This window comes from Pinus tabuliformis, chromosome 5_2, assembly GCF_031772625.1.
Source record: "Pinus tabuliformis cultivar Carrire ecotype Pingquan chromosome 5_2, CPIR1, whole genome shotgun sequence".
Taxonomy (NCBI): Eukaryota; Viridiplantae; Streptophyta; class Pinopsida; order Pinales; family Pinaceae; genus Pinus; species Pinus tabuliformis.
The window spans coordinates 336,131,563-336,155,451 of NC_142306.1; positions in this window are offsets into that span (position 1 = coordinate 336,131,563).

Below are 23,889 nucleotides of genomic sequence, written 5' to 3' on the forward strand. Positions count from 1 at the left end.
CATCCTAGTGGGTGTTCGTTTGGTTTATTATGGCTAAAGGAAATTGGAAAAGGCAATGTAAAAGGATTTGGAAATGAAAAGAGACATTATTTGGCATTTATTTATGAAAATAATGGAAATTAGGAGAAAAGGAAGGTGACAGTTCACAGGTTTCATGTAAGGAGGAAAATGAAGGAAAAATAATGTAAATTGAAGAAAAAAGAGGCCTCATTGATAAAAAGGCTTCCGCGGACCAGCTAACAACCTTTATTTAGTTTAACTTCTTGTCATTTCAGTTTTAGATCTCTCTCTATATTCTCTCTCTCATACTCTTGGACACTTAGAGTATTCTTGGAGCACTCTAACATTGGAGGAATAAAGGAAAAGGAAGGACAAGAAATTAAAGGGAAGCAAAGATCAAGCAAGGAATAGCGGGATCTAATGTCTACAACGAGATTACTTGTAGGTATCGAGTTGCATATATGATTTAATTGTTAGTTTTGGCATGCATGGTACATGCATGTATGTATTTGGTTCTATTGCTATCATTGGCATGGGATTTGCCAGGTGTGATAGTGGTTTTCAGCCTTGCCTTGCCATTTTCAGATAGCCATGGTGTGATGGGGTTTCTCATATTTGGTTGTAACATCTCTGGTTAAAAATCCATGTAAAATATATAAGACCACAGTCACGGGACAACTATTCCAAGTTGAATGGGGGAGCAAACATCCTAGCAGGTGTTCATTTGGTTTATTATGGCTAAAGGAAATTCGCAAAGGTAATGTAAAAGGACTTGGAAAGGCAAAGAGGCATTATTTGGCATTGATTTAGGAAAATAATGGAAATTAGGAGCAAAGGGAGGTGAAATGTCACAAGTTGCTTGTGAGGAGGAAAATGAAGGAAAACAATGGAAAATGAAGAAAATAGAGGCCTCATTAATAAAAAGGATTATGAGGACTAGTTGGTAGCCTTTTGACTGGTTTTTGTGGAGCTCTCTTCTATTCTCTCTCTCTCTCTCATACTCCTAGACACAAAGAGTTTTCTTGGAGCACTCTTGGAGAAGTGTGGCATACTTTGGATTTGAAGCAAGAAGGCAAAGGAAAAGCAGGAAAGTGCAAGAGGACATCGAGATCAACAACTACAACAAGTTTTTCTTTCAGGTACCGAGTTGCATGTATGATTTCCTTACTATTTTTGGCATGCAAGTGGTTTCTTGGTCAAATTAATTTGTCATTGACATGGAAGATTACCTAGATTATAGTGGTTTGTCTAACCTTTCCATTTCCAGGATAACCATAGTGTTGTGGATTTTACTCTTTTTTTTTTGGTTTTCTTATGCCTTTCTATGTGGGTTGAGTTATTAGTTCCTAGAAGCCTTGGTTGGACAAATGCTTTGGAAGACTTGTAAGAACTTGGGTTGAGTTACTAGTCCTGGAAGCCTTGGTTGGAAAAACAATATGGAAGTGAATGGAGGATCCCAGTTGCATGCATGACCATGTTAAGGGAGCGACTGAGGCTTTAGTGCAGCAAAAAGTCAGTTTGTCTCAGTGGCTGGTCACCTAGATGGGTTGGATGGCACTGAGGCTTTAATGCAACAAAAAGTCAGTTTGTCTCAGTGGCTGGTCACCTAGATGGGTTGGATGACTCTTGGGGGTTTTGTTGCATGTGTAGAAGGTCAAGTTGTCTGTGTTCCACCAGTTCCACTTCCTTAACTGCTACATAGGGAGTTGAACTATATCATAGTAACTCTTTGTCACATGTTTACCTCGGTTGGCCAGTTACTTGGGTAGATGTGGGAGGAGGGTGTTACAAAGTGGTATCAGAGCATGGTTCAACACTTGGACTAGATGGGTGGAATGTGCATTGTCATGCATGCATGTAGGTTGTATATGTGCTTGTTATGTATGCATGATGGTAGTCATTGCTACCATTGTATTGCCACATAGGAGTTGATGATGTTGTTGTTGGGATGCATTAGTGATGAATGCATGTCAGTTGTATATGATGTTATCACTTGGATTGAACCTCATGCTGAAGGAAGGCAATGCCAGGGTAACCAAAAACCACACTTAGCCAAGTAGCTAGCCCAACTAGGCTAGGAGAGGGCTCTCTCCATAAGGTTCTCAACCAAGATGACTGGATCAAGAAAATGATATTAGGCTAGGTATAGTAGCACAATGTTTGATTTGATTTTGAAAGGTTTTGTTGGATCAGGAGGAGCCAGACAGTTAGGGCAAGGAAATTAGGTCAAAATTGCAGGGTGTTCGATGGAGCAAGGTAGGCACAATGATCAAAACCTTAGGGTTTAATGGATGAGGTGATTCAAGACAGGTGAGGAGATAAGAAGATAATGTGATCACCATGGATCCTTCCTAAACTGAAGAAAACATAAACTGTGAATATTTTCCCAAAACAGAGCATTAATGTTATGGGTTCTCCCTATTAACTTGAAAACATCCACTTAGAAGTAATGAAATGATTAATGAAGTACACAAAACATTTTAACATATGATCACAAGAGAGGAAATTGAACTAAACATCATACCACATGGATCCCAAAGAAATAGCCGCAATTTTTTGATTAATCTCCTGCTAAACTGATACAAAATGATGTCCAATCAAAGCATAAGCAGCCAACTGAGTCCAACCCTTTACAATGAGAAAGAAGAAGAAGATATATAAACTGATTCAACCTCCTCCCATCCTCAGGGGTCGAATCCTTAAGATGAGGAGCTAATCTAACCAAAATTGAACAAGACACTGGAATTTAAGCATCCTAACAACTTGCCTCTAAAAGTGAGGAAACTGATTCATTTGAGCTCAAAATGACTTTTAATATAATGAATCTACCTTCTAATACTTATTATCCATCATATTTAGAAGCCTAGTCATCATTTAAATTAGTAAAACATCCTCCATGAGGGAAAATCCAAAATTACAGTCAAAGCACAGTGAAATGGAAATTTAGTGCAATTTTTGTCCTATGCGCAGTGCTTTTTGCAGGCCTTCCCGCTATCCAAATTGAGCTTATGATATCTCATTGGAAATATCCTCAAGTATTGTTTCCAAAACATCTTGAATTTCTTCATTTGAAGCTCATTTGACCCCTCAAAAGCTGATTCTCCCAAGACTGCTTTTGTGTGTCCAAAAAGGGGCAGAAAGGTCATTTTTGGAGTGTTTTTTGACCTTTTGGTAGACTAGTTCTGCTCCAAAAGCTTAGCAAATGCATAGGGTGCATGTAATCATTGATCTGAATCCAAAAATGCAAACCATTTGTCCATTGGGTGTCCCTAGGAAAAGCGCAGTGCCACTGCCAGATTTCCTGTGTCAAAATTGCCAAAATTTGTCAAAGGCAAAAATTCCTCCAAATTTGATCAAAATTTGTGGCCAATACCACCATCAAGCATCTTGATGAGCCAAGGAAGCTTCAGCAAGCAACCTAAGCCTATCCTCCTCCTTTTTGCCTTTGAGTGCCCATCTCAACCTTGCTTTCATTTGCTTGACCCTTATATTACAAATTTTGTTCCGAGTCCTGTAGTGGTAGGCCATATGCCTGATGATTTGGTTGTCCCTGTTGGCCCTTTGTAGCAGCTTCTCTAAGTGAAAATTGACCCTTTCAAGCCAAGTTTCTCTATACCCCTTAATTTCTTTCTCAATTATAGTCAAGGTGACCGGTGTTTCTTCCTTTTGCATTGCTGATTTGCCCTGGTCACTTTGTCTCTTCGCCTTGAGAAGTTCCAACTCCATGAGGACCTACTTATCACTCAGTTGCTTGTTCTCTTATTTAAGATATGTAATGACATACTTAGCTCTCGCCAATTTTTCCATCAATGATTGGATCTATGCCTCTTTCTCCTGTATGATTATGTTTTCCTTTGTTGCCTCATCTTCGGCCTCCAAGTCAACTGTCTCTATGCCGTGATGAATATCAGGTTGTTCTAGTTCATCATGTTCCATCAAATCAAAATCCCTCTCCTCCTCATCATCAAAACTTTCCTCCAGCGGCTTTTCCTTCCCTTTATACAGCTGCTGCACTTGTACCTTCTGCGTTGATGAAGAAGGCAAAGCCCCTTCCACACCCTGTGGAGCAAGCATTTGCCTATGAGTTGATGAAGAAGGCAAGGCCCCTTCTAGATTAAGTGGAGTAAACACTTGCCTATCTGCTGCAAACAACTTTCTAGCCCCTCTCTGATAATTCTGGCTCCCTTATGTGGTTTTCTTTGATGCTTAGGTTCATCTCCCGAACTGTCACTGCCACTATTTTCCTCCTCCTCATAATCTCTCTCTTCTTTGTCCATGTTTGCCAAGTTTTGAAGCTCTGTACCCCTAGAGAAGGTATGGAAGGAGTGAGCATTGGTGATTAGGGATTAGTGAAGGGGAAATGAACTTATGTGGTATTGGTGGACTATATAAACTATGAAAATGAGATGGAGGGTATAAACTATGAAAATGAGAGAGAGGGACTAGGGTCTTAAGCTGTTTCTCTGGGGGTGAGGAAATAAGGGATATGGAGGGATATAGGAGGGGTTAGGGTTTTAGGAATAGGTGAAGGGATGTATAGGAGGAATTAGGCTTTTAAGAATAGGTGAAGGGATGTATAGGAGGAATTAGGGTTAGAAGGAATAAGTGGATGGATTCTAGGGTTTCAGTTTTGCCATAGCAAATCAACCTCAAAAAAATGAATTGAATTCAAAGAGAATAGTTTATGGGTTATACTTACTTGTCTATGGGCTAAAGAAGGCAAACACAATGTTTTGGGTGGCAGGCGGAGTGTTTTGGAACTTTCTGGCCCTATGCACAGTGCCACCTATAGGTGCACAGCGCTCCACCTCTATGCAAAGCGCCGTTCAAATTTCCACTGGCAAAATTGCCCTATGCACAACGCTCCAGCTCTATGCGCAGTGCTCCCTCCTCTATGCGCAGTGCCCTTTTGTAGGCCACTTTTGGAGACTTTACCGGTGTCCAAATTGATCCCATGATAGCTAGTTGGAAATATCTTCATGTCTACTTTACAGAATATCTTGAATTTTTCAATTTGGAGCTCATTTACCCCGTCAAAAGCTCAATCTCCCAAGACTGGTCAAAATGTGCAGAATAAGGCTGCCAAAATGCGGAGTGCTGTTGCAGTCAAATTTTTGAGGTCTTCCTCAACTCAAAATTGAGCTCATGATAGCTCATTGGAAAGATCCTTATGTCTAGTTACCATTTTACACATCAGGAAAGTCTTTTGGACATTAAATCTAGCAGAAAAATTGATTTTCCCAAGGTCATTTCAGAAGTGCATCAACTCTCCTGAGGCGAATGATGTATTGTACATTTCTCCCAAACCATGAGACCTATGTAAAAACTGAAGGAGGTTTTTCTTCTTTGGTTTATGATAGACAACAACCTCTCTCATTTTTGTCAAATTCATATTTTCTTGGTCAGAAACATCATTTTAATAAAAACTATCCCGATATGTGGAACAGGGGATTTGTAGAAATGAAGGGAAATGAAGGGGATGAGGGGCTTCTAAATTCTTGAGAAAATTTTGGGAAGTAGGGAGGGATGTTAGGAAGCAGGGGAAAGTGGAATTTCAAGGATTGAGTGAGGGGAAGGGGTCCAAAAGGGAAAAACACAGGCCTAACCTAGAAAAGTGTCAAATTGTAGCAATAGGCTAGGGTTTGTGGGAAAATGATGAATTTGAGGGATATCAGTGATGGGAAGTGTTTAAGAAGGTATATTAAGGATAGATCAGGATACAAGTTTTGTTGATGATTTGACCATCCAAGAAAAATTACCTTCAAAACCCTAGGAGAGGGAAATGAGTCTTACCTAAGCACAACTGAAGCACAAACAAGGTGTAAAATGACCCATTAGAACTTGAAATAATGATGACAACTCTTTGAATGATGGTACACTGAGCCAAATGGTTACATGGACCAATAATTGGAAAACTTTGGAAGGAGTGAAAACAAACCTAGACGTAATACCTAGTGACCAAATTTTACTTGAAGACTCACTGATATGACAAAAATTTGACTTTGACACCCCAAGACCACTTTATAAGAGCATATTTGATCACTGGTGGGAGGCTGAAAAGACTGACACTAACATTGGCCTTATTGGGGATGGTAGCTCCTTGGAGGTGTCAAGAACATTGTAGACCAAGTGCCTAACCCTTTTGGCAAATACGGTAAAAAACTCAAACTGAAATGCATGACTAAAAACTGACGACTTTATGACACAAAATGACTCTGAAACTGACTGAACCATGCTCATTTCTGTGAGCTTATTAATCACCCCCTACTCTAAGTGATCCATTCCTCACCTGATCAAGTGAAATGAAACAACCAATGCAACCAGGTAAGCATTATGGCTGCTGTTTGAATCCTCTGCAAGTGCTTGCTTATGAGTAACAAGAGAGAACTACTGAAATGCAACTCCCCTGAAAACTTGTAAACAGATCCAAATTTTCCCAGATTGAATAATATGGATTCTCTATCTGACTCCAAAAATACTGCATAAGGATCTTGAAATGCTTGTGCACTGAGACTTAGCTCATCCAATGGATTACTTTGCTTCTCCTCATACCATGAATGCAAACTTTCATCTGAGCTTTGTGATGAGATTCCTGCTGAAAATGACAAAGAAACCGGCTACTGGATCAAGTTTATATCAATACTTTTTTCAAGCTCACAGTTAGCTAATGTAGAAGGACTTTGACTGCAGATATCATCAAACACATTAGCTATTGGATTGTGAAAAACTTGAAAATACTGTTGCAACCCATTTTCTATTGGTTCCAATGAGATTGCATGATTTGCTACAGGCTGCTCATCCTTTATTGAAGATATACTATGAAAATTTCCCTTCAAAAACTGAAATGATTCAAAAAATAATGGTACGGAATCATCTTGCATCATTTGATCATATGTTCCAACTTCCAAGTCTTCATCTTCAACCTGACATTCAATGGTATTCAGGGGCTGGAAATCTAGATATGAGAAGTCTTGAACAAGGATTTCATTGCCCTCTAGATGGTCAAGATACAAAATTATCGACGGTTGATTTTTGATTGCACGAAAGTTGTCTCCGATGAATTGAAACGAAGTAAAACAAAGTGGCAAAGATCCTTCACTTACTTCAAAATTTTCTGCACTTTCCTCCTCACTTCCATAACTGATATGCATCGGCTAATCACTATATTTGAGCTGCTGAAAGTGAACTTCCTCCTTCGACAAACCAGCTGTTGATTTGTTTGCAAGACTAGCTTCTGTTTGGAGAACATAATCATCATCATACTGATCAAAATTATGCAAATCATCAGTATAAAACACACCATCAAGCATACATGTCAGATCAACATATCTCTCTTCTCCAAGTTGATCTATAAAACAATCATTATCAGATCTATGACAACTAGGATAAGAAAGAAAATGTTTTGGATCAACCACTTGTTTTTCTTCAATCAGCGAGCCATGGTCTTGAACATCATACTCATTCTTTGTGGTGATCTTTTGCATCATCTCTTCCACTGCACTTACCAAAATGTCGAGCTTTACCTCTAAAGATGTTGATTCCTATGGATCTATGTTCTTCATCTCTTCTTCCTTCAACTTCTCCCTTTTGATCAATAGATTAGCCTCTACATCTACTGCACTGTTCTGCATCTCTTCAAGTGTTGCAGGGTTCATTTCCCTCAGTGGAAACTCCATTTTTGAATCAAATGCATCTGGGTAGTGCAAGAGAGCGGATCCAGGAGGAGGCCTTATATTAGTAGGCATTGAAAAATAGACTTGGTTAAACCTGGCAGAAAACTGTTGTACTGTCTCCCCTGGCAGTCTTTTCAGCTGGTTATACTCTTCTAGAATCAAGAAAGGGTTTTGTTTGACCACCCACTTGTCGAGGAAAATTTTGACGAATTGCTGGAAATCTGAGATGCTCGCATCAGGCAGGGTTTTGAACCAACTCTTGACTTTTCCTTGCAAAGAAAGAGAAAAAAGCCTAATACTGACATCCTCTTCATCAACTTCAAAAAGGTCAAGAAAAGACTCAAAATTCAGTACATGTCTCTCAGCAGTGATGTTGTCACATTCACCATCAAATCTTGGTAGATATAGGTAATGATTTTTAGGGAAAGCATGGGATATAGGAGGTAAAATTAGAGGCTTGTATCTATCTGGAATTTTACAAGGTATAGGAATATATACAAAAGCTATAGAATTATTCTTGATCTCTTGAGGCTCATCAGTTTGAAGATGGTCATCATAAGATTCAAAAGAAGGGTCTTGATCAAGATCAAAAGCATGCAAATATTTTGTATTCGCAATCTTCAAAGGGAAGGAATCACATGCAGGTCTAGGATATTTTCTCAAATACAATATACTTTGTAAAACCTTCTTGACATTCTTGGGAAAAGAGAAGAAATAATTTATAACAAAGAACATAATGTCTTGGATGAAATTCCAACTTGAATACCTGATCTTTCCATATTGTCCTTTCATGTTTCTACTGGTCAGGTTCATCCTCTAGTGGAGTCCTTGGATCTGATCTCGAAACTGATTTAGAGTCGCCAGGTGAATGATTTCAGCCTTCCGATGTTTGATCGTTGTCCACCATCAACAATCAGATCTAAACTTGATATGTTTTGCTGAGGAACATAAAAATACGTCTCCAGTATGGTCACCACTATGTTATCACCTGGATTGAACCTCAGGCTGAAGGAAGGCAATGCCAGGGTAACCACAAACCACGCTTAGCCAAGTAGCTAGCCCTACTAGGCCAGGAGAGGGCTCTCTCTATAAGGATCTCAGCCAAGATGACTGGATCAAGAAAATGATATTAGGCTAGGTATAATAGCACAAGGTTTGATTTGATTTTGAAAGGTTTTACTGGATTAGGAGGAGCCAAACAGTTAGGGCAAGGAAATTAGGTCAAAATTGCAGGGTGTTCGATGGATCAAGGTAGGCACAATGATCAAAACCTTAGCGTTTGATGGATGAGGTGATTCAAGACAATTGAGGAGCTAGGAAGAGCATGTGATCACCATGGATCCTTCCTAAACTGAAGAAAACATAAACTGTGAATATTTTCCCAAAACAGAGCATTAATGTTATGGGTTCTGCCTATCAACTTGAAAACATCCACTTAGAAGCAATGAAATGATTAATGAAGTACACAAAACATTTTAACATATTATCACAAGAGAGGAAACTGAACTAAACATCATACCACATGGATCCCAAAGAAATAGCCGCAATTTTTTGATTAATCTCCTGCTAAACTGATACAAAATGATGTCCAATCAAAGCATAAGCATCCAACGAAGTCCAACCCTTTACAATGAGAAAGAAGAAGAAGATATATAAATTGATTCAACCTCCTCCCATCCTCAGGGGTCGAATCCTTAAGATGAGGAGCTAATCTAACCAAAACTGAACAAGAAACTGGAATCTAGGCATCCTAACAACTTGCCTCTAAAAGTGAGGAAACTGATTCATTTGTGCTCAAAATGACTTTTAATCTAATGAATCTACCTTCTAATACTTATTATCCATCATATTTACAAGCCTAGTCATCATTTACATTAGTAAAACACCCTCCATGAGAGAAAATCCAAAATTACAGTCAAAGCACAGTGAAATGGCAATTCAGTGCAATTTTTGTCCTATGCACAACGCTTTTTGCAGGTCCATTTTGGAGGCCTTCCCGGTATCCAAATTGAGCTCATGATAGCTCATTGGAAATATCTTCAAGTATTCTTTCCAAAACATCTTGAATTTATTCATTTGAAGCTCATTTGACCCCTCAAAAGCTGATTCTCCCAAGACTGCTTTTGTGTGTCCAAAAAGGGGCAGAAAGGTCATTTTTGGAGTGTTTTTTGACCTTTTGGTAGACTAGTTCTGCTCCAAAATCTTAACAAATGCATAGGGTGCATGTACTCATCACTCTGAATCCAAAAATGAAAACCATTTGTCCATTGGGTGTCCCTAGGAAAAGCGCAGCGCCAGTGGCGCTGTGCATAGAGCCAGATTTCCTGTGTCAAAATTGCCAAAATTTGTCAAAGGCAAAAATTCCTCCAAATTTGATCAAAATTTGTGGCCAATACCACCATCAAGCATCTTGATGAGCCAAGGAAGCTTCAGCAAGCAACCTAAGCCTATCCTCCTTTTTGTCTTTGAGTGCCTGTCTCAGCCTTGCTTTCATTTGCTTGACCCTTATATTACAAATTTTGTTCCGGGTCCTGTAGTGGTAGGCCATATGCTTGATGATTTGGTTGTCCCTGTTGGCCCTTTGTAGCAGCTTCTCTAAGTGAAAATTGACCCTTTCAAGCCAAGTTTCTCTATCCCCCTCAATTTCCTTCTCAATTGTAGTCAAGGTGACCGGTGTTTCTTCCTTTTGCATTGCTGATTTTCCCTTGTCACTTTGTCTCTTCGCCTTGAGAAGTTCTAGCTCCATGAGGACCTGCTTATCACTCAGCTACTTGTTCTCTTGTTTAAGATATGTAATGACATACTTAGCTCTCGCCAAGTTGTCCATCAATGATTGGATATGTGCCTCTTTCTCCTGTATGATTATGTTTTCCTTTGTTGCCTCATCTTGAGCCTCCAAGTCAACTGTCTCTATGCCATGATGAATATGAGGCTGTTCTGGTTCATCATGTTCCATCAAATCAAAATCCCTCTCCTCCTCATCATCAAAACTTTCCTCCAACATCTTTTCCTTCCCTTTATGCAGCTGTTGCACCTGTACCTTCTGTGTTGATGAAGAAGGCAAAGCCCCTTCCACACCTTGTGGAGCAAGCATTTTCCTATGAGTTGATGAAGAAGGCAAGGCCCCTTCCAGATCAAGTGGAGTAAACACTTGCCGATCTGCTGCAAACAACTTTCTAGCCCCTCTCTGATAATTCTGCCTCCCTTATGTGATTTTCTCTGATGCTGAGGTTCATCTCCCGAGCTGTCACTGCCACTGTTTTCCTCCTCCTCATAATCTCTCTCTTCTTTGTCCATGTTTGCCAAGTTTTGAAGCTCTGTACCCCTAGAGAAGGTATGGAAGGAGTAAGTATTGGTGATTAGGGATTAGTGAAGGGGAAATGAACTTATGTGGTATTGGTGGAATATATAAACTATGAAAATGAGAGGGAGGGTATAAACTATAAAAATGAGAGAGGGGGACTAGGGTCTTAGGATGTTGCTTTGGGGATGGGGGAATAAGGGATATGGAGGGATATATAGGAGGGGTTAGGGTTTTAGGAATAGGTGAAGAGATGTATAGGAGGAATTAGGGTTTTAAGAATAGGTGAAGGGATGTATAGGAGGAATTAGGGTTTTAAGGAATAAGTGGAGGGATTCTAAGGTTTTAGTTTTTCCATAGCAAATCAACCTCAAACAAATGAATTTAATGCCAAGAGAATAGTTTATGGGTTATACTTACTTGTCTATGGGCTAAAGAAGGCAAACACAATGTTTTTGGAGGCAGGCAGAGTGCTTTGGCACTTTCTAGCCCTATGCACAGTGCCACCTACAGGTGTGCAGTGCTCCGCCTCTATGCGCAGCGTCACCTACAGGTGTGCAGTGCTCCACCTCTATGCGCAGCGCCATTCAAATTTGCACTGCAAAATTTCCCTATGCGCAGTGCTCCCTCCTCTATGTGCATCGCCTCCTGCTCTATGCACAACGCCCTTTTGCAGGCCGTTTTTGGAGGCTTTCCTGGTGTCCAAATTGAGCACATGATAGCTCGTTGGAAAGATCTTCTTGTCTAATTTCCAGAACATCTTGAATTTTTCAATTTGGAGCTCATTTTCCCCGTAAAAAGCTCAATATCCCAATACTGGTCAAAATGTGCAGAATAAGGCTGCCAAAATGCAGAGTGCTGTTGCAGTCAAATTTTGGAGGTCTTCCTGAACTCCAAATTGATCTCATGATAGCCCATCGGAAATATATTTGTGTCTAGTTACCATTTGACTAATCAAGAAAGTCTTTGTGACATTCCATCTAGGAGAAAAATTTCTTTTCCCAAGGTCATTTTAGAAGTGCATCAACTCTCCTGAGGCAAATGATGTTTTGGACATTTCTCCCAAACCATGAGACTTGTGTAAAAACTGAAGGAGGTTTTCATTATTTGGTCTATGATAAACAACAACCTCTCTCATTTTTGTCAAATTCATATTTTATTTGTCAGAAAAATCATTTGAATAAAAACTATCCCAATATGTGGAACAGGGGATTTGTATAAATGAAGGGAAATGAAGGGGATGAGGGGCTTATAAATTCTTTAGAAAATTTTGGGAAGTAGGGAGGGATGTTAGGAAGCACGGGAAAGTGGAATTTCAAGGATTGAGTGAGGGGAAGGGGTCCAAGAGGGCAAAACACAGGACTAACCTAGAAAAGTGTCAAATTGTAGCAATAGGCTAGGGTTTGTGGGAATATGATGAATTTGAGGGATATCAGTGATGGGAAGTGTTTAAGAAGGTATATTAAGGATAGGGGAAGGTGTATGAGCATCATGATACAAGTTTTGTTGATGATTTTACCATCCAAGAAAAATTACCTTCAAAACCCTAGGAGAGGGAAATCAGCCTTACCTAAGCACAACTGAAGCACAAACAAGGTGTAAAATGACCCATTGGAACCTGACATAATGATGACAACTCTTTGAATGATTGTACACTGAGTCAAATGGTGACATGGACCAATACTTGGAAAAATTTGGAAGGAGTGAAAATAATCCTAGACCTAATACCTAGTGACCAAATTTTACTTGAAGACTCACTGAAATGACAAAACTTTGACTTTGACACCCCAAGACCACTTTATAAGAGCATATTTGATCACTGGTGGAAGGATGCAAAGACTGACACTAACATATGCATTTGTTATGCATGTCAGTGTCTATATGTTGTTATGGATGCATTGTCATGGTTATATTTATGCATGTATAGTAGTTTAGACATGCATTGTGAGGTCATTGTATGCAATTAGGTCATCATGATGTTATTGGTATGTTATGATGCTAATGTGTTGGCTGAGATAGAGTAGGAGATGCAGATCATCAAAGCGAGGTTGCAACACTAGACTTCAGGGTAAGAGCATATCGTCATATAGATTTGTATGTTGGGCATGCATGTATGTGGTTAATGGTTGTTATAAGAATTAGGGTTACTTATATACTTTTCATTCTATTGTTGTTGTGGTTACATGCATGGTAGATTCTAGTTGATTAGTGTAGTCATATGCACATGTGTTGGATAGTCATGCATGGTAGTAACTTGTTGTTGTTTTATGTTAGTTAACTTGATGACTAGGGTTATTGAATTTAAGATCTTGATGTTATTATGTTTTGTGCTAATTTGATTGGTCTATGCAGATGATTGTGGTTATGATACTCAAGTATGAGTCGATATAATTGTGGATATTGTGTTGTACTAATCTAGACTAGCTGTGTAGATGTGATTGCTATGCATGAATGTCAATTGTTTGTGAGTTTATGATGTGAACATGTTAGCTAGTTACTATTATGGAAACCATGACCTTATTTATGTTTGAGTTGATGTGTTGTGAAGTTATATCATGCTAATCTAGATTGATTGTGCAGACAAGATAACATCCCCCGAGATACATTAAGGTATGAATTTGCTTATGTTGTCTACTTGGTGCTTGAATGTTTGATTATGTCATTTATCTATTGTTTGAATTTTTTATAAATTGCATGACATGAGTACGTGTCTATAAGATTTCATGAAGAAATGATCTTGTTTTAAGATGGTTATACTAATACATATGTGCTGAGACAACTGATATGCGCTTGAGTGTAAGTAGGTGCTAGTTGTAGTAGTATGAGAAATCATTATTAGTTGATTATGACATGGTTTTCAGTCTTGGTAAAGGTTGATTTTATATTAATAGATACGATGTCTTGATATTTGGAATGTGTGAACAGTTGCAGGGTAACATGCTTGGTATTAGTGTGACCAGGTAATAGTTGATTTGCTTATATATAATTAACAGTCGGGTGATGTGATAGCATATTGTAAGACTCAATTGTATCAAGGTAAATGGTACAAAAAAGGAATTGGGCAAGAATTCCTTTGGCTATGTTTGGAAACCCTAATTCCAAACAAATGAGTGATTTGAATATAGGAAGTCTTATTAACCTTGATTTTGTTTGACATTATGTGGATATGTGCTAGATTGATAAACATGTGTTTGACAGGTATAATAGTTGATTTCCAACTATGGCTGGATTCTTCAAGGAATTGGAGTTCCTTGAGAGGTGTACGTGTTTAGCTACAAGGTAACATGCTTGGCACAACAAGGTAAGATAACTATTATATTGTATATTTATTTATGCGTTGACAATTATGTGTTTATGGCAGTATGATGCAAGGGATTGCATGGAAAAGAGACTACCATGAAATATTGAAGAAGGCTCGGGTTGAGATTTCCTTGGGAACCATGGGGATTGAGTCATGGTGTTTGTCGCTAGTCTTATGCTTTTGTATTTTAGGATTTGTTTGCGCTTGATTTGTAGTTTTGTTCATGTATAGTACATGATCATGCCACTTTGTTTGTGGCGTCGTATTGTTATTGGTTTTCATGGTTTTTTTTTTGTTTGTTTCTTGTTCTTGCCTTTTATGTTTTGGGTGTCTTGGGAATTGTTGGGGAAAGGAGAAAGTTCGTGGAGCTCGAGGAGATCTAAATGAAATCCAACGGGAAATGTAAGGTTCAGATGAATTCGGTGCATGTATAAGGGCAGTTGAAGGAAAGAGCATGACAACTAGTTAGATTAGTTGGGTCCAATGGTATAAATGGATAGTGGTAGTACAGTCATGAGAAAGGTGACAGAAAAGGTAAAGCAAATGGATTTGAGGAGTCAAATGCCTTGGCTACGTTGGGAACTGTTGTTCTCAATGTTGTGCATGGTGTGCACAGATAAAGGAACTTCTCTTAACCTTGACCTTATGATATCTGGGAATTATGTTGTGATCATGATTATGATAATGTTTTTATATGTATATATGCATGTATGTGTGTCACTGTCTAACGAGATCGTGATTGTTTTGTGTTAATTTTATATATATGTATGTATGTATGTCATTGTATGACAGGGTTGTCAAGGATCATTCTTGTGGAGGAATGATTGCTTTTGCGAGTGAATGACATGAAGAGGTTGTTGGTTTCACGAGTAGTCAAGTGGGAAGAGTAGCCTCAAAAAATTTATGAAGTCAGTATCATGTGGATATGAATTCATATTGTGTTTATACTATGCCTATCTTTACGTTATGGACAGGTAATGCTGAGAGATACATCAGCGGAATGAAAACAGTGTGATCCACAACATGATAGGATAAGCATGGATGGCAGAGAGACACTGGAAGAAAGGTTTCTTAGTAGAGACAATGTAGTTTTGGATGTGCAATGCTATTGTTGTGTATAAGTTATGCATATTGTATACTCAGTGATTGTACATATGATGTTGTGTGCCTGTTGTATATATGTTGTTGTTGTGTATATTGCATATGTAGTGTTGGGTATAGATGCTACTATGTACATATTGGATGTGCATTGTTGTGTAAATAGCATACTGTGCACATGTTGGATATGCGGTGTTGTGTGCATGATGAATATGTGGTGCTGTGTACATAGGGTTCTATGTACATGTTGTATATGCAGTGTTATGTACATATGGTGTTGTGTGCATGTTGTACATGTTGTTCTATGTACATATGGTGTTGTGTGCATGATTATACAAGTGGTGCTGTGTGTAGGTGGTGCCATGTACATGTTGTGCATGTGGAACCATGTACATGTAGTGTCGTGTACATGTGGTGCTGTGTACATCTGGTGTTATGTACACATTGTACAGGTGGTATGATGTACATGTGGCATTGTGTGCATGATGTGTAGGTGGTGCCGTGTACATGTGATGTTGTGTACAAGTGGTATTGTGTACATGCGGTACATGTGGTACTGGTGTACATGTGGTATTATGTGCATGTCATACATGATGTGTTATGTACATGCGGTACTATGTATGTGCATTGTGTAGTCACGGTATCATGAAATGTGTATTCATTTTTTTGTACAGTGTGTACGTATATGTATTATGTTGTGTTGTACACCGGGTGTAGGTATATGTATTGTGTTGCGCGTTGAGTGTAGGTATATGTATTGTGTTGTATGTCGGGTGTAGGTGTATGTATTGTTTTGTGTTGCAGACTAGGTGTAGGTGTATGTGTTGTGATGTATACTGTGTGTATATGTATGTGATTGAAGAGAAGCAAAGGCACCAGGTGTTTGCCTGGTATGGTAACCAATCTGGTGTGTGTATGGAAAGGACAAGGATAAAGGTAGAAGCGAAGAACTGATTAAAGGATAAGTATTATTATTTCATTTCAGTTTTATTATGCATGTGATCTATGATTCTGACTTATGATGGTTACATGTGATCTATGATTTTGGTTTATGATGATTATATGTGATTCATTATTTTGATCTATGATGGTTGTGTTTTGAGTTAAGCAGATGTGATATGTTTATACATGATGATTTGATCAAACAACTAGTTTGACTTGTCATGATATGAAGTAAACAAGATTGTGGGTGTACCTTATTGATGGGCTGCCAATTAGGTATGATTTAAGCTTATTTCAATTTATTTCGAATCTAATGGAAAGTGTGCTTGGTGTAGGAAAACATGAAATTCCCATTTGGGTGGTTGAAATCAATTGTAAGAATTAATAGCATCAGTGAAAGAAATTGGAACATGCAACATTATGTTGGTAAAGCACTTCAGGAGCAGGGCCATTGTGGGACACTGGTACCCAATAATGTCCATTGATTTCCATGAGCATGCTATGACTGGTATGATGGTTTTGAGGTAGGGATATGCCTTGGTTTTTATACCTTCCCATGCGAGGAAGCCTTGCCAAGGGATGGAATTCCTAGGATGGGGATTCCAACGGACCTTGGAAGGTGTGTGACTACATGGAAGGGGGTGACCATATTGCCCGAGGGACTGTTTAGTAGAGAAGGGAAGGCTGGGAGATGGATTTGCTTTGGTCATTAGCATTGCCAGATGGAATTAGATGCACATTGGGAATGTGTCATGGAACAATGAGTCAATAACTGTTCACTGAGAGGACAAGTGGCGCAGGATTGTAGCGTTGGACATTGGATGCATCTTTGACTTTGGCAGTGGATTCTGGACTTCCTGTGAAGGAGGTGAATCCTAATATTACTTTGAGGGTGGAGGTGTGAGACTCTAGATTCCCTTGTTGTAGATGCATGCATTGTATCCTTTTATTTGTTGGTTGAGAAAATGTGCATATGTGTATATTATTGTAAATACCGTATCGAGCTAGATTTATAAAGCTCCATAGATAGTATGATTATTTGCTGGTTGAATCAAATGTGCATAAGTATATGTGGTTGTTATTGTAAATACTGTAATGAGTTGTGTTATAAAGCTCCAGTGTGCGGTATGTTGTCATGTTTTCAGCAGGATGTCATTGTAAATACTAGAACGAGTTGTGTTATAAAGCTCCATGGGAAGTATGTTTTGGTTTTCAACGGTCTTGTTGGTTATAGGTGTCATTGAACACTGAGGACAGTGTTTCCCCAAGGGGGAGGGTTATGTGACATCCCTGGTTAAAAATCCATGTAAAATATATAAGACCATGATCATGGGACACGTATTCCAAGCTGAATGGTGGGAAAAACATCCTATCAGGTGTTCATTTGGTTTATTATGGTTAAAGGAAATTGGCAAAGGAAATGGAAAAGGCTTTGGAAAGGCAAAGAGGCATTATTTGGCATTTATTTACGAAAATAATGGAAATTACGAGAAAAGGAAGGTGAAATGTCACAGGTTGCATGTGAGGAGGAAAATGAGGAAAATAGATGCCTCATTGATAAAAAGGATTTTTAGGATCAGTTGGTAGCCTTTTGACAGGTTTTGGTGGAGCTTTCTTCTATTCTCTCTTTGTCGTACTCTTGGACACTTAGATTTTTCTTGGAGAACTCTTGGAGAAGTGTGGCATACTTGTGATTTGAAGTAAGAAGGTAAAGGGAAAGCAGGAAAGTACGAGAGGACATCGGGATCAGTAGTTACAACAGGTTTTGCTTGCAGGTACCGAGTTGCATGTATGATTTCCTTACTAGTTTTGGCATGCATGGCACATGCATGTAGTTTCTTGGTCATGATATGTCATTGGTCTAGAGGATTGCTTGGATTGACAATGGTTTTCCTAGCCTTTCCATTTCATGGATAGCCATGGTGTTGTGGGTTTTACTTTTGTTTTCTGGTTGGTTTTCTTGTGCCTTTGGCTATGGGTTGATTTATTAGTTCCTGGAAGCCTTGGTTGGACAAACACTCTAGAAGCCCTGTAACAACTTGGGTTGAGTTACTAGTCCTGGAAGCCTTTGTTGGACAAACACTTTGGAAGCCCTTTGTGGGTTGAGTTACTAGTCTTGGAAGCCTAGGTTGGAAAAATTCTCTAGAATCCCGACAACAACTGTGGGTTGAGTTACTAGTCCTGGAAGCCCTTGGTTGGATCAAACGTTATGGAGCTCTGAACAACTTGGGTAGAGACCAATCTGGTGATGGGTAGTGATGTCCGACCATGAGGTGGAATAACTGGTTGAGGCTTGAGGTTTTTTGGCCTCTGAAAGCCCTAGATGGTTTTGATTAATTTGTTTGATGAGATCCCACATTCATGCTTGGAATATGGCACAAGGGTGACTAGTTGAAAGAAATATTTGGTTCAACCTAGTCTATGGTCGGGGGGTTCGTGGAAGTCCCATACCTTGTCGGCTTATGCAATCATCAATAAGAGCTCTCTTTATCCTTGGCATTTTATGGGTAAATATACTTGTTTATATGTGGCTTATATGGTTGTTATATCCTTGATATTTCTATTGGTTATACGCTAGTTATGAGTGAGTTTTATGACAATGAAAATGTATGGATCTCATCATGTTTTGGTTAATAGTTGAATGTACAATGAATATATGGCTTAATAGATAGTAATTCAGTTATTTTGATGAGGCATCAGTGTTTCATAGTGATTTTCAGATAAGTATAAGACCCTTATGCTCAGATATGTTTTTTAAACCTATGGAATGCATATTTGTGACATGTTTGATGAAATGCCTGTCATGGATAATATGGATCCAATCAAGTCCTTGTTAAAGTATTTGCATCTGTATCATTGTTTCGATGTTATTTTTCATTTCTGAAGGTTTCATGGAGTTCTGGGCAGTGTCCCGAGTCTTAGCCCTGAAAAAGTGCCACCGAATCTAGAGTTGTTTGGCAGAAAACTACCTGGAGAAGTCCCCAGTCACACACATGCATTGCTGTGGGAGTGATTGGAGGGTCCTAGTCGCGTGAACACCCATGTCAAGGGAGTGACTAAGGCTTTAATGCAAAAAAAGTTAGTTTATCTCAAGGGCTGGTCACCTGGATGGGTTGGATAGATCCTGGGGGTTATGTTGCATGTGTAGAGGGTCAGGTTGTCTGTGTTCCGTTGGTTCCACTTCCTTAACTGCTACATAGGGAGTTGAACCATATCATAGTAACTCTTCGTCACATGTTTAACCCGGTTGGTTGGTTACTTGGGTAGATGTGGGAGGAGGGTATTACATTAGTTGAGATGGATTTCCAGATGGTTTCAAAACTGAGTGGGGTGGTCTCAGGGAGGAAACACAAGGCCTAGGAATCCCTAGACCAGTGAAGTTGGGATTATGGTAAAGCCTGATTGTGTATTCCCTCAATGGGCTTAGGAATACTGTACCGATGAATGGAGGGATGCATGGTAAAGCCTAGAATGTGGAGCCTCGTTGGGCCTAGGAATCCCTTGACTGGTAATGGTGGGATGCACGGTAAATCCTAGAGGTGGAGATAGACAAATTTGTCACGGTTTAGGTGGAGAGATCTAGAGGCGTCTATGCTTGTATAGGCCTTATGATTTTTGGAGCGGTATATGGTGGGATTGCGGTAAAGCCTGTTAGCGTATGTTTCTTGTTTGGGCGTAGGAATCCCTTGGGGGATTGCGGTAAAGCCTGGTTGTATAAATGAGGGTTTGGGCCTAGGAATAGATTAATTGATTGTGGTAAATCCTAAGGAAGCCTTGGTTGTTTTGTTGTAAGTCCCACATTCATGCTTGGAGTATGGAACAAGGGTGAATGGATGAAAGAAAGATTTGGTTCAGCCCAATTTATGGTCGGGTGGTATGTGGAAGTCCCTGACCTGGTTGGATTTTGCATATGTTAATAAGAGATATTTTCCTCTTTGTATTATGTGTTAGCACTTGAGATTTCACCCTAGGCTGAGGAAGGTAAACCTTCAAGGCAACATCAAACCATTTCACCTCGTAGCTAGCCCTACGGGGTATGAGAAGGCTCTCTCCGGTCAAACTCAGTAGATCTTTCAATAGGATGAGCTGACCCAATTTGGAACACTGATATTAGGCTAGTAAACTGATAAGGGGGGTTGATTTAAAGTTTTTTGGTGTTTTTGGTGGCAATTGGAGGGAGTGCGATTCAGGGTGCGGGGATTGAGCTCAATTTTTGCAGGTGGGTCTTTGGGGCAAGGTAGGAGTTTATGCTGATGCCTTTAGCTGAGATGGATGATCAAAGAAGAAAGAAGAGAAGCTAAAGAGGGCAAACAATGACTTTGAATCCTCTCTAGACAGTGGAAAACATAAACATTAAACAAATTTGAAAGCTGAGCATGGCAAGCATGAATTCAAACTTTATCACTTCATTTGTTTAATAAGCTGGAGTAAAGAAAGAGATGGAACACATAAACACACTTACAATTACAATAAGAGAACACACCATCAACACAATAGTCCACAAGAATCCCAATGATGTCTGCAAAACCCTGGTCTTCCCTTTCCTCAAATTGCAGAGATACAAGTAAAATATACAATAGGAGCTTCTCCCTCAAGAGTCCAACCATGAAAATGAGCAAGAGAAGGCATAATATAGATGATCTAACTCCTTTCCCCACCTCTAGGGGTCGAGCTCAGCTTCCTAGGAGCTGTTTCAACTAATTCTAAACTGAGCACTAGATAATAGGCAGTCAAAACAACTTGCCTCTAAAACTTAGGTAATCTATCCATGCATTAAATATTCACTATTTACATCAAAGAAACTTCTAGAAGTGTCAAAGGAGAGTAAATGTGTCCAAGTGCTATGAAAATTACACAAAAATCCATCATTTACATGCCTCAAAAGTCAACCAAAGTAAAAACAGTGTTTTGCTGGCCGAACTGGTCAAAACAGTGAAATTTCCCTGAGTGGTCGCGCCCCTCACTTTGACTGGTCGCGCGCATTGACAGCTCTGTTTGAGGGCCTTCCCAGTGTCCAAATTAGGTGCAAGATAGCTCATTGGAAAGGTCTGTGAGTCTACTTTCTAACCCCACTGGAATTTATGAATTTGGGGTTGATTTGACCCCTCAAAAGTCATTTCTCCCAAGGCAGCTTTCTGCAACTCAAAAAAGGGGCAGAAAGTCAAAATTTGCATGTATTTTGAGCTTTTGGAAGCCCAAATCTTCATAAAATCTGAAACCCATCCATAGGCAAGTGTATTTTTGCATGAAAATTCCAAAAATGTAGAGTTTTCCCCGTTCTGAGCTTTCCCCATGACTGGTCGCGCGCGGGGTGAGACCACTCAAATGGCCAAAACCTGTAAAATTCTCAAAAATGCCAAAAATGTCTCAAAACTCTCAAAATTTCTTGGGTTTGCTGCTAGGAGGAGGCTAATGAGTATCATGGTGAGTGAGAGAGGCCTCAGCCAAGATACGGAGCGGGTTGGTCTTCTTCTTCCTCCTGCGGGCCTCGGACAACTTCCTTTGGAGTATCTTCATCTTTGCTTTGCAAACATGCATTCTCACCCAATAATGATTTTTCATGTTCCGTAGCAGCCTCTTGTCTTGGTTGGCTTTCTCCAACAGTCTCTCCAAGTGTGCATTCACACGGATAAGCATGGATTCCCTCTCCTTGGGCAGCAAGTCACCGGGCCTCCTACGGTTGATGACTCGGTCACTTCGAATCCTCCACAGCTCATCCAACTCTTTCTCATCCTCAAGTTGCTTGTTGCGCTGCTCAAGATAGTTTATTGTCCATTGGGCCATGTCAAGCTTTTGCTATAACAAGCGGTTTTCCGCCTCTCTCTGTCGGATGATCTCATGCAAATCTGAAGTGAGGGAGCGAGCATCAAGGTCAATGAAATCATGATGTGTATCGCCAACTCTCTCGTCCTCAACCATGGGCTGCTTGCCCTCCCGTACTGCCTCTGCTGATGAAGAATGCGAGGCCCCTTCCACCTGATGTGGAGATAACACTCGCTGACCTGTAGATGATGATGGCGAGACCCCTTCCACCTGCTGTGGGGAAAGTACTCGTCGAGCTGCTGCAAACAAGGTCCTGTGACCTCTCTGGTAGGTGACCTGAGGTGAGGAAGCAACCTATCTCGGAACAATGATCTCGGGCTGGTGAGATGGACCTCCCTCCTCATAAATGACCTCTGGCTCTGGGTGTGGCTGTGGTGGCACTGTAAAGAACTCATGAGAAATGAAGTCTGCCCATGGAATGCCCTGCTGACTCAACTGATGGGAAACAATGAGCTAGATGAGACCATGATGGCACAAACTCCTATGCTGCTGAGCTGGGGACTGCCTCTGAAACACGGACACCATCCTCTGAATGTCCTGGAAGAAGAAAACCGGGATGTTCATCATCCTCACTCGGGTAAAGTGCATCAACAGGCGAATGTGACAAGAGAAGACCTGTGAAAATCTTCCCTCGCATGTGAAGTAATGCATGATAAGCCGCATGATCGGAGCATACTCCCCCCGGAGGAATCTGAAGGGAAAGACCCCTGACAAGTGACTCATGAATGCTGGCCTGACATATGGCTCAAAATAAACATAATCCAGCATTTTGCGCTTGGGCCACACCTCACCCACATTTGGTATCCCGGTAGCCTCTGAAATCACCTCCGGAGATAGTACAAAATTCACCCCTGCAAGAGTGACCTGCCCATCATGAAGGTGCAAAACAAATAAGCGGGCCAACTCCCTGTGGTGCTGAATCTGGGCAAGCCTCTCACAGAACTGAAAACATGACATATAACGGAAACAATTCACTGCCATAGGACAGGCCTGCAATTCTGCCAAAGAGGTGGGTTCCTCTCTCCTATGATGACCACCTTTGCCACCCTTACGAGGCCTCTGCTGTACCTCGATCTCTGTGGAAGAAGACCGGTCATCACCTTGCTCATAGGTTTCAGTGGTTGACATGGTGCTTTTGAGCAAAGTGAAGCAAATAGATAGAGTAAACTGCTGCCCTTGCCTGCAAAAATGCTGAGAAGTATGCTGATTTCAAGGGGAAAAAATCATAAGGGAAATGTTAGGGGAGGGATTTTTAATAAGGAATGGGAAAATATGTAAAAACAGGGATTTTTAAGGGATAATTCACAAAATGTCAAACATATCATCTCATCTTCCATCATTAGGAAATCATTTGCAAAGAAATACTTTATTAGGGAAAATACGTATGATAGTCATCAAGGGAAAGGACATGCATTTGCAACAGGAGTATAGGACAGCATAGATAGCTTGCTCCTTTGAGTTTTTTGTTTTTTCAATGTACATCATAAGGTAAACAATGTTTTTCAAAGTATTTTATGTACATTTAGTCATAGGGGAACAAGGCTTCTTTTACATCTTGTCATAAGGGAAAAGGGATCTTAATTGAACAGGATTTTAGGGAAGGGGTAGAGAGGAAAACAGGGCTTAGTTTTGGGGAGACACAACAATATTCTTTTGCAAACAATATTTACAGCAATATGTCCATTTTATACATATACACAGCTGCATTTTTCTTGTTTTTGCTATGGATATGCAACAGCAGTGTGTCTTCT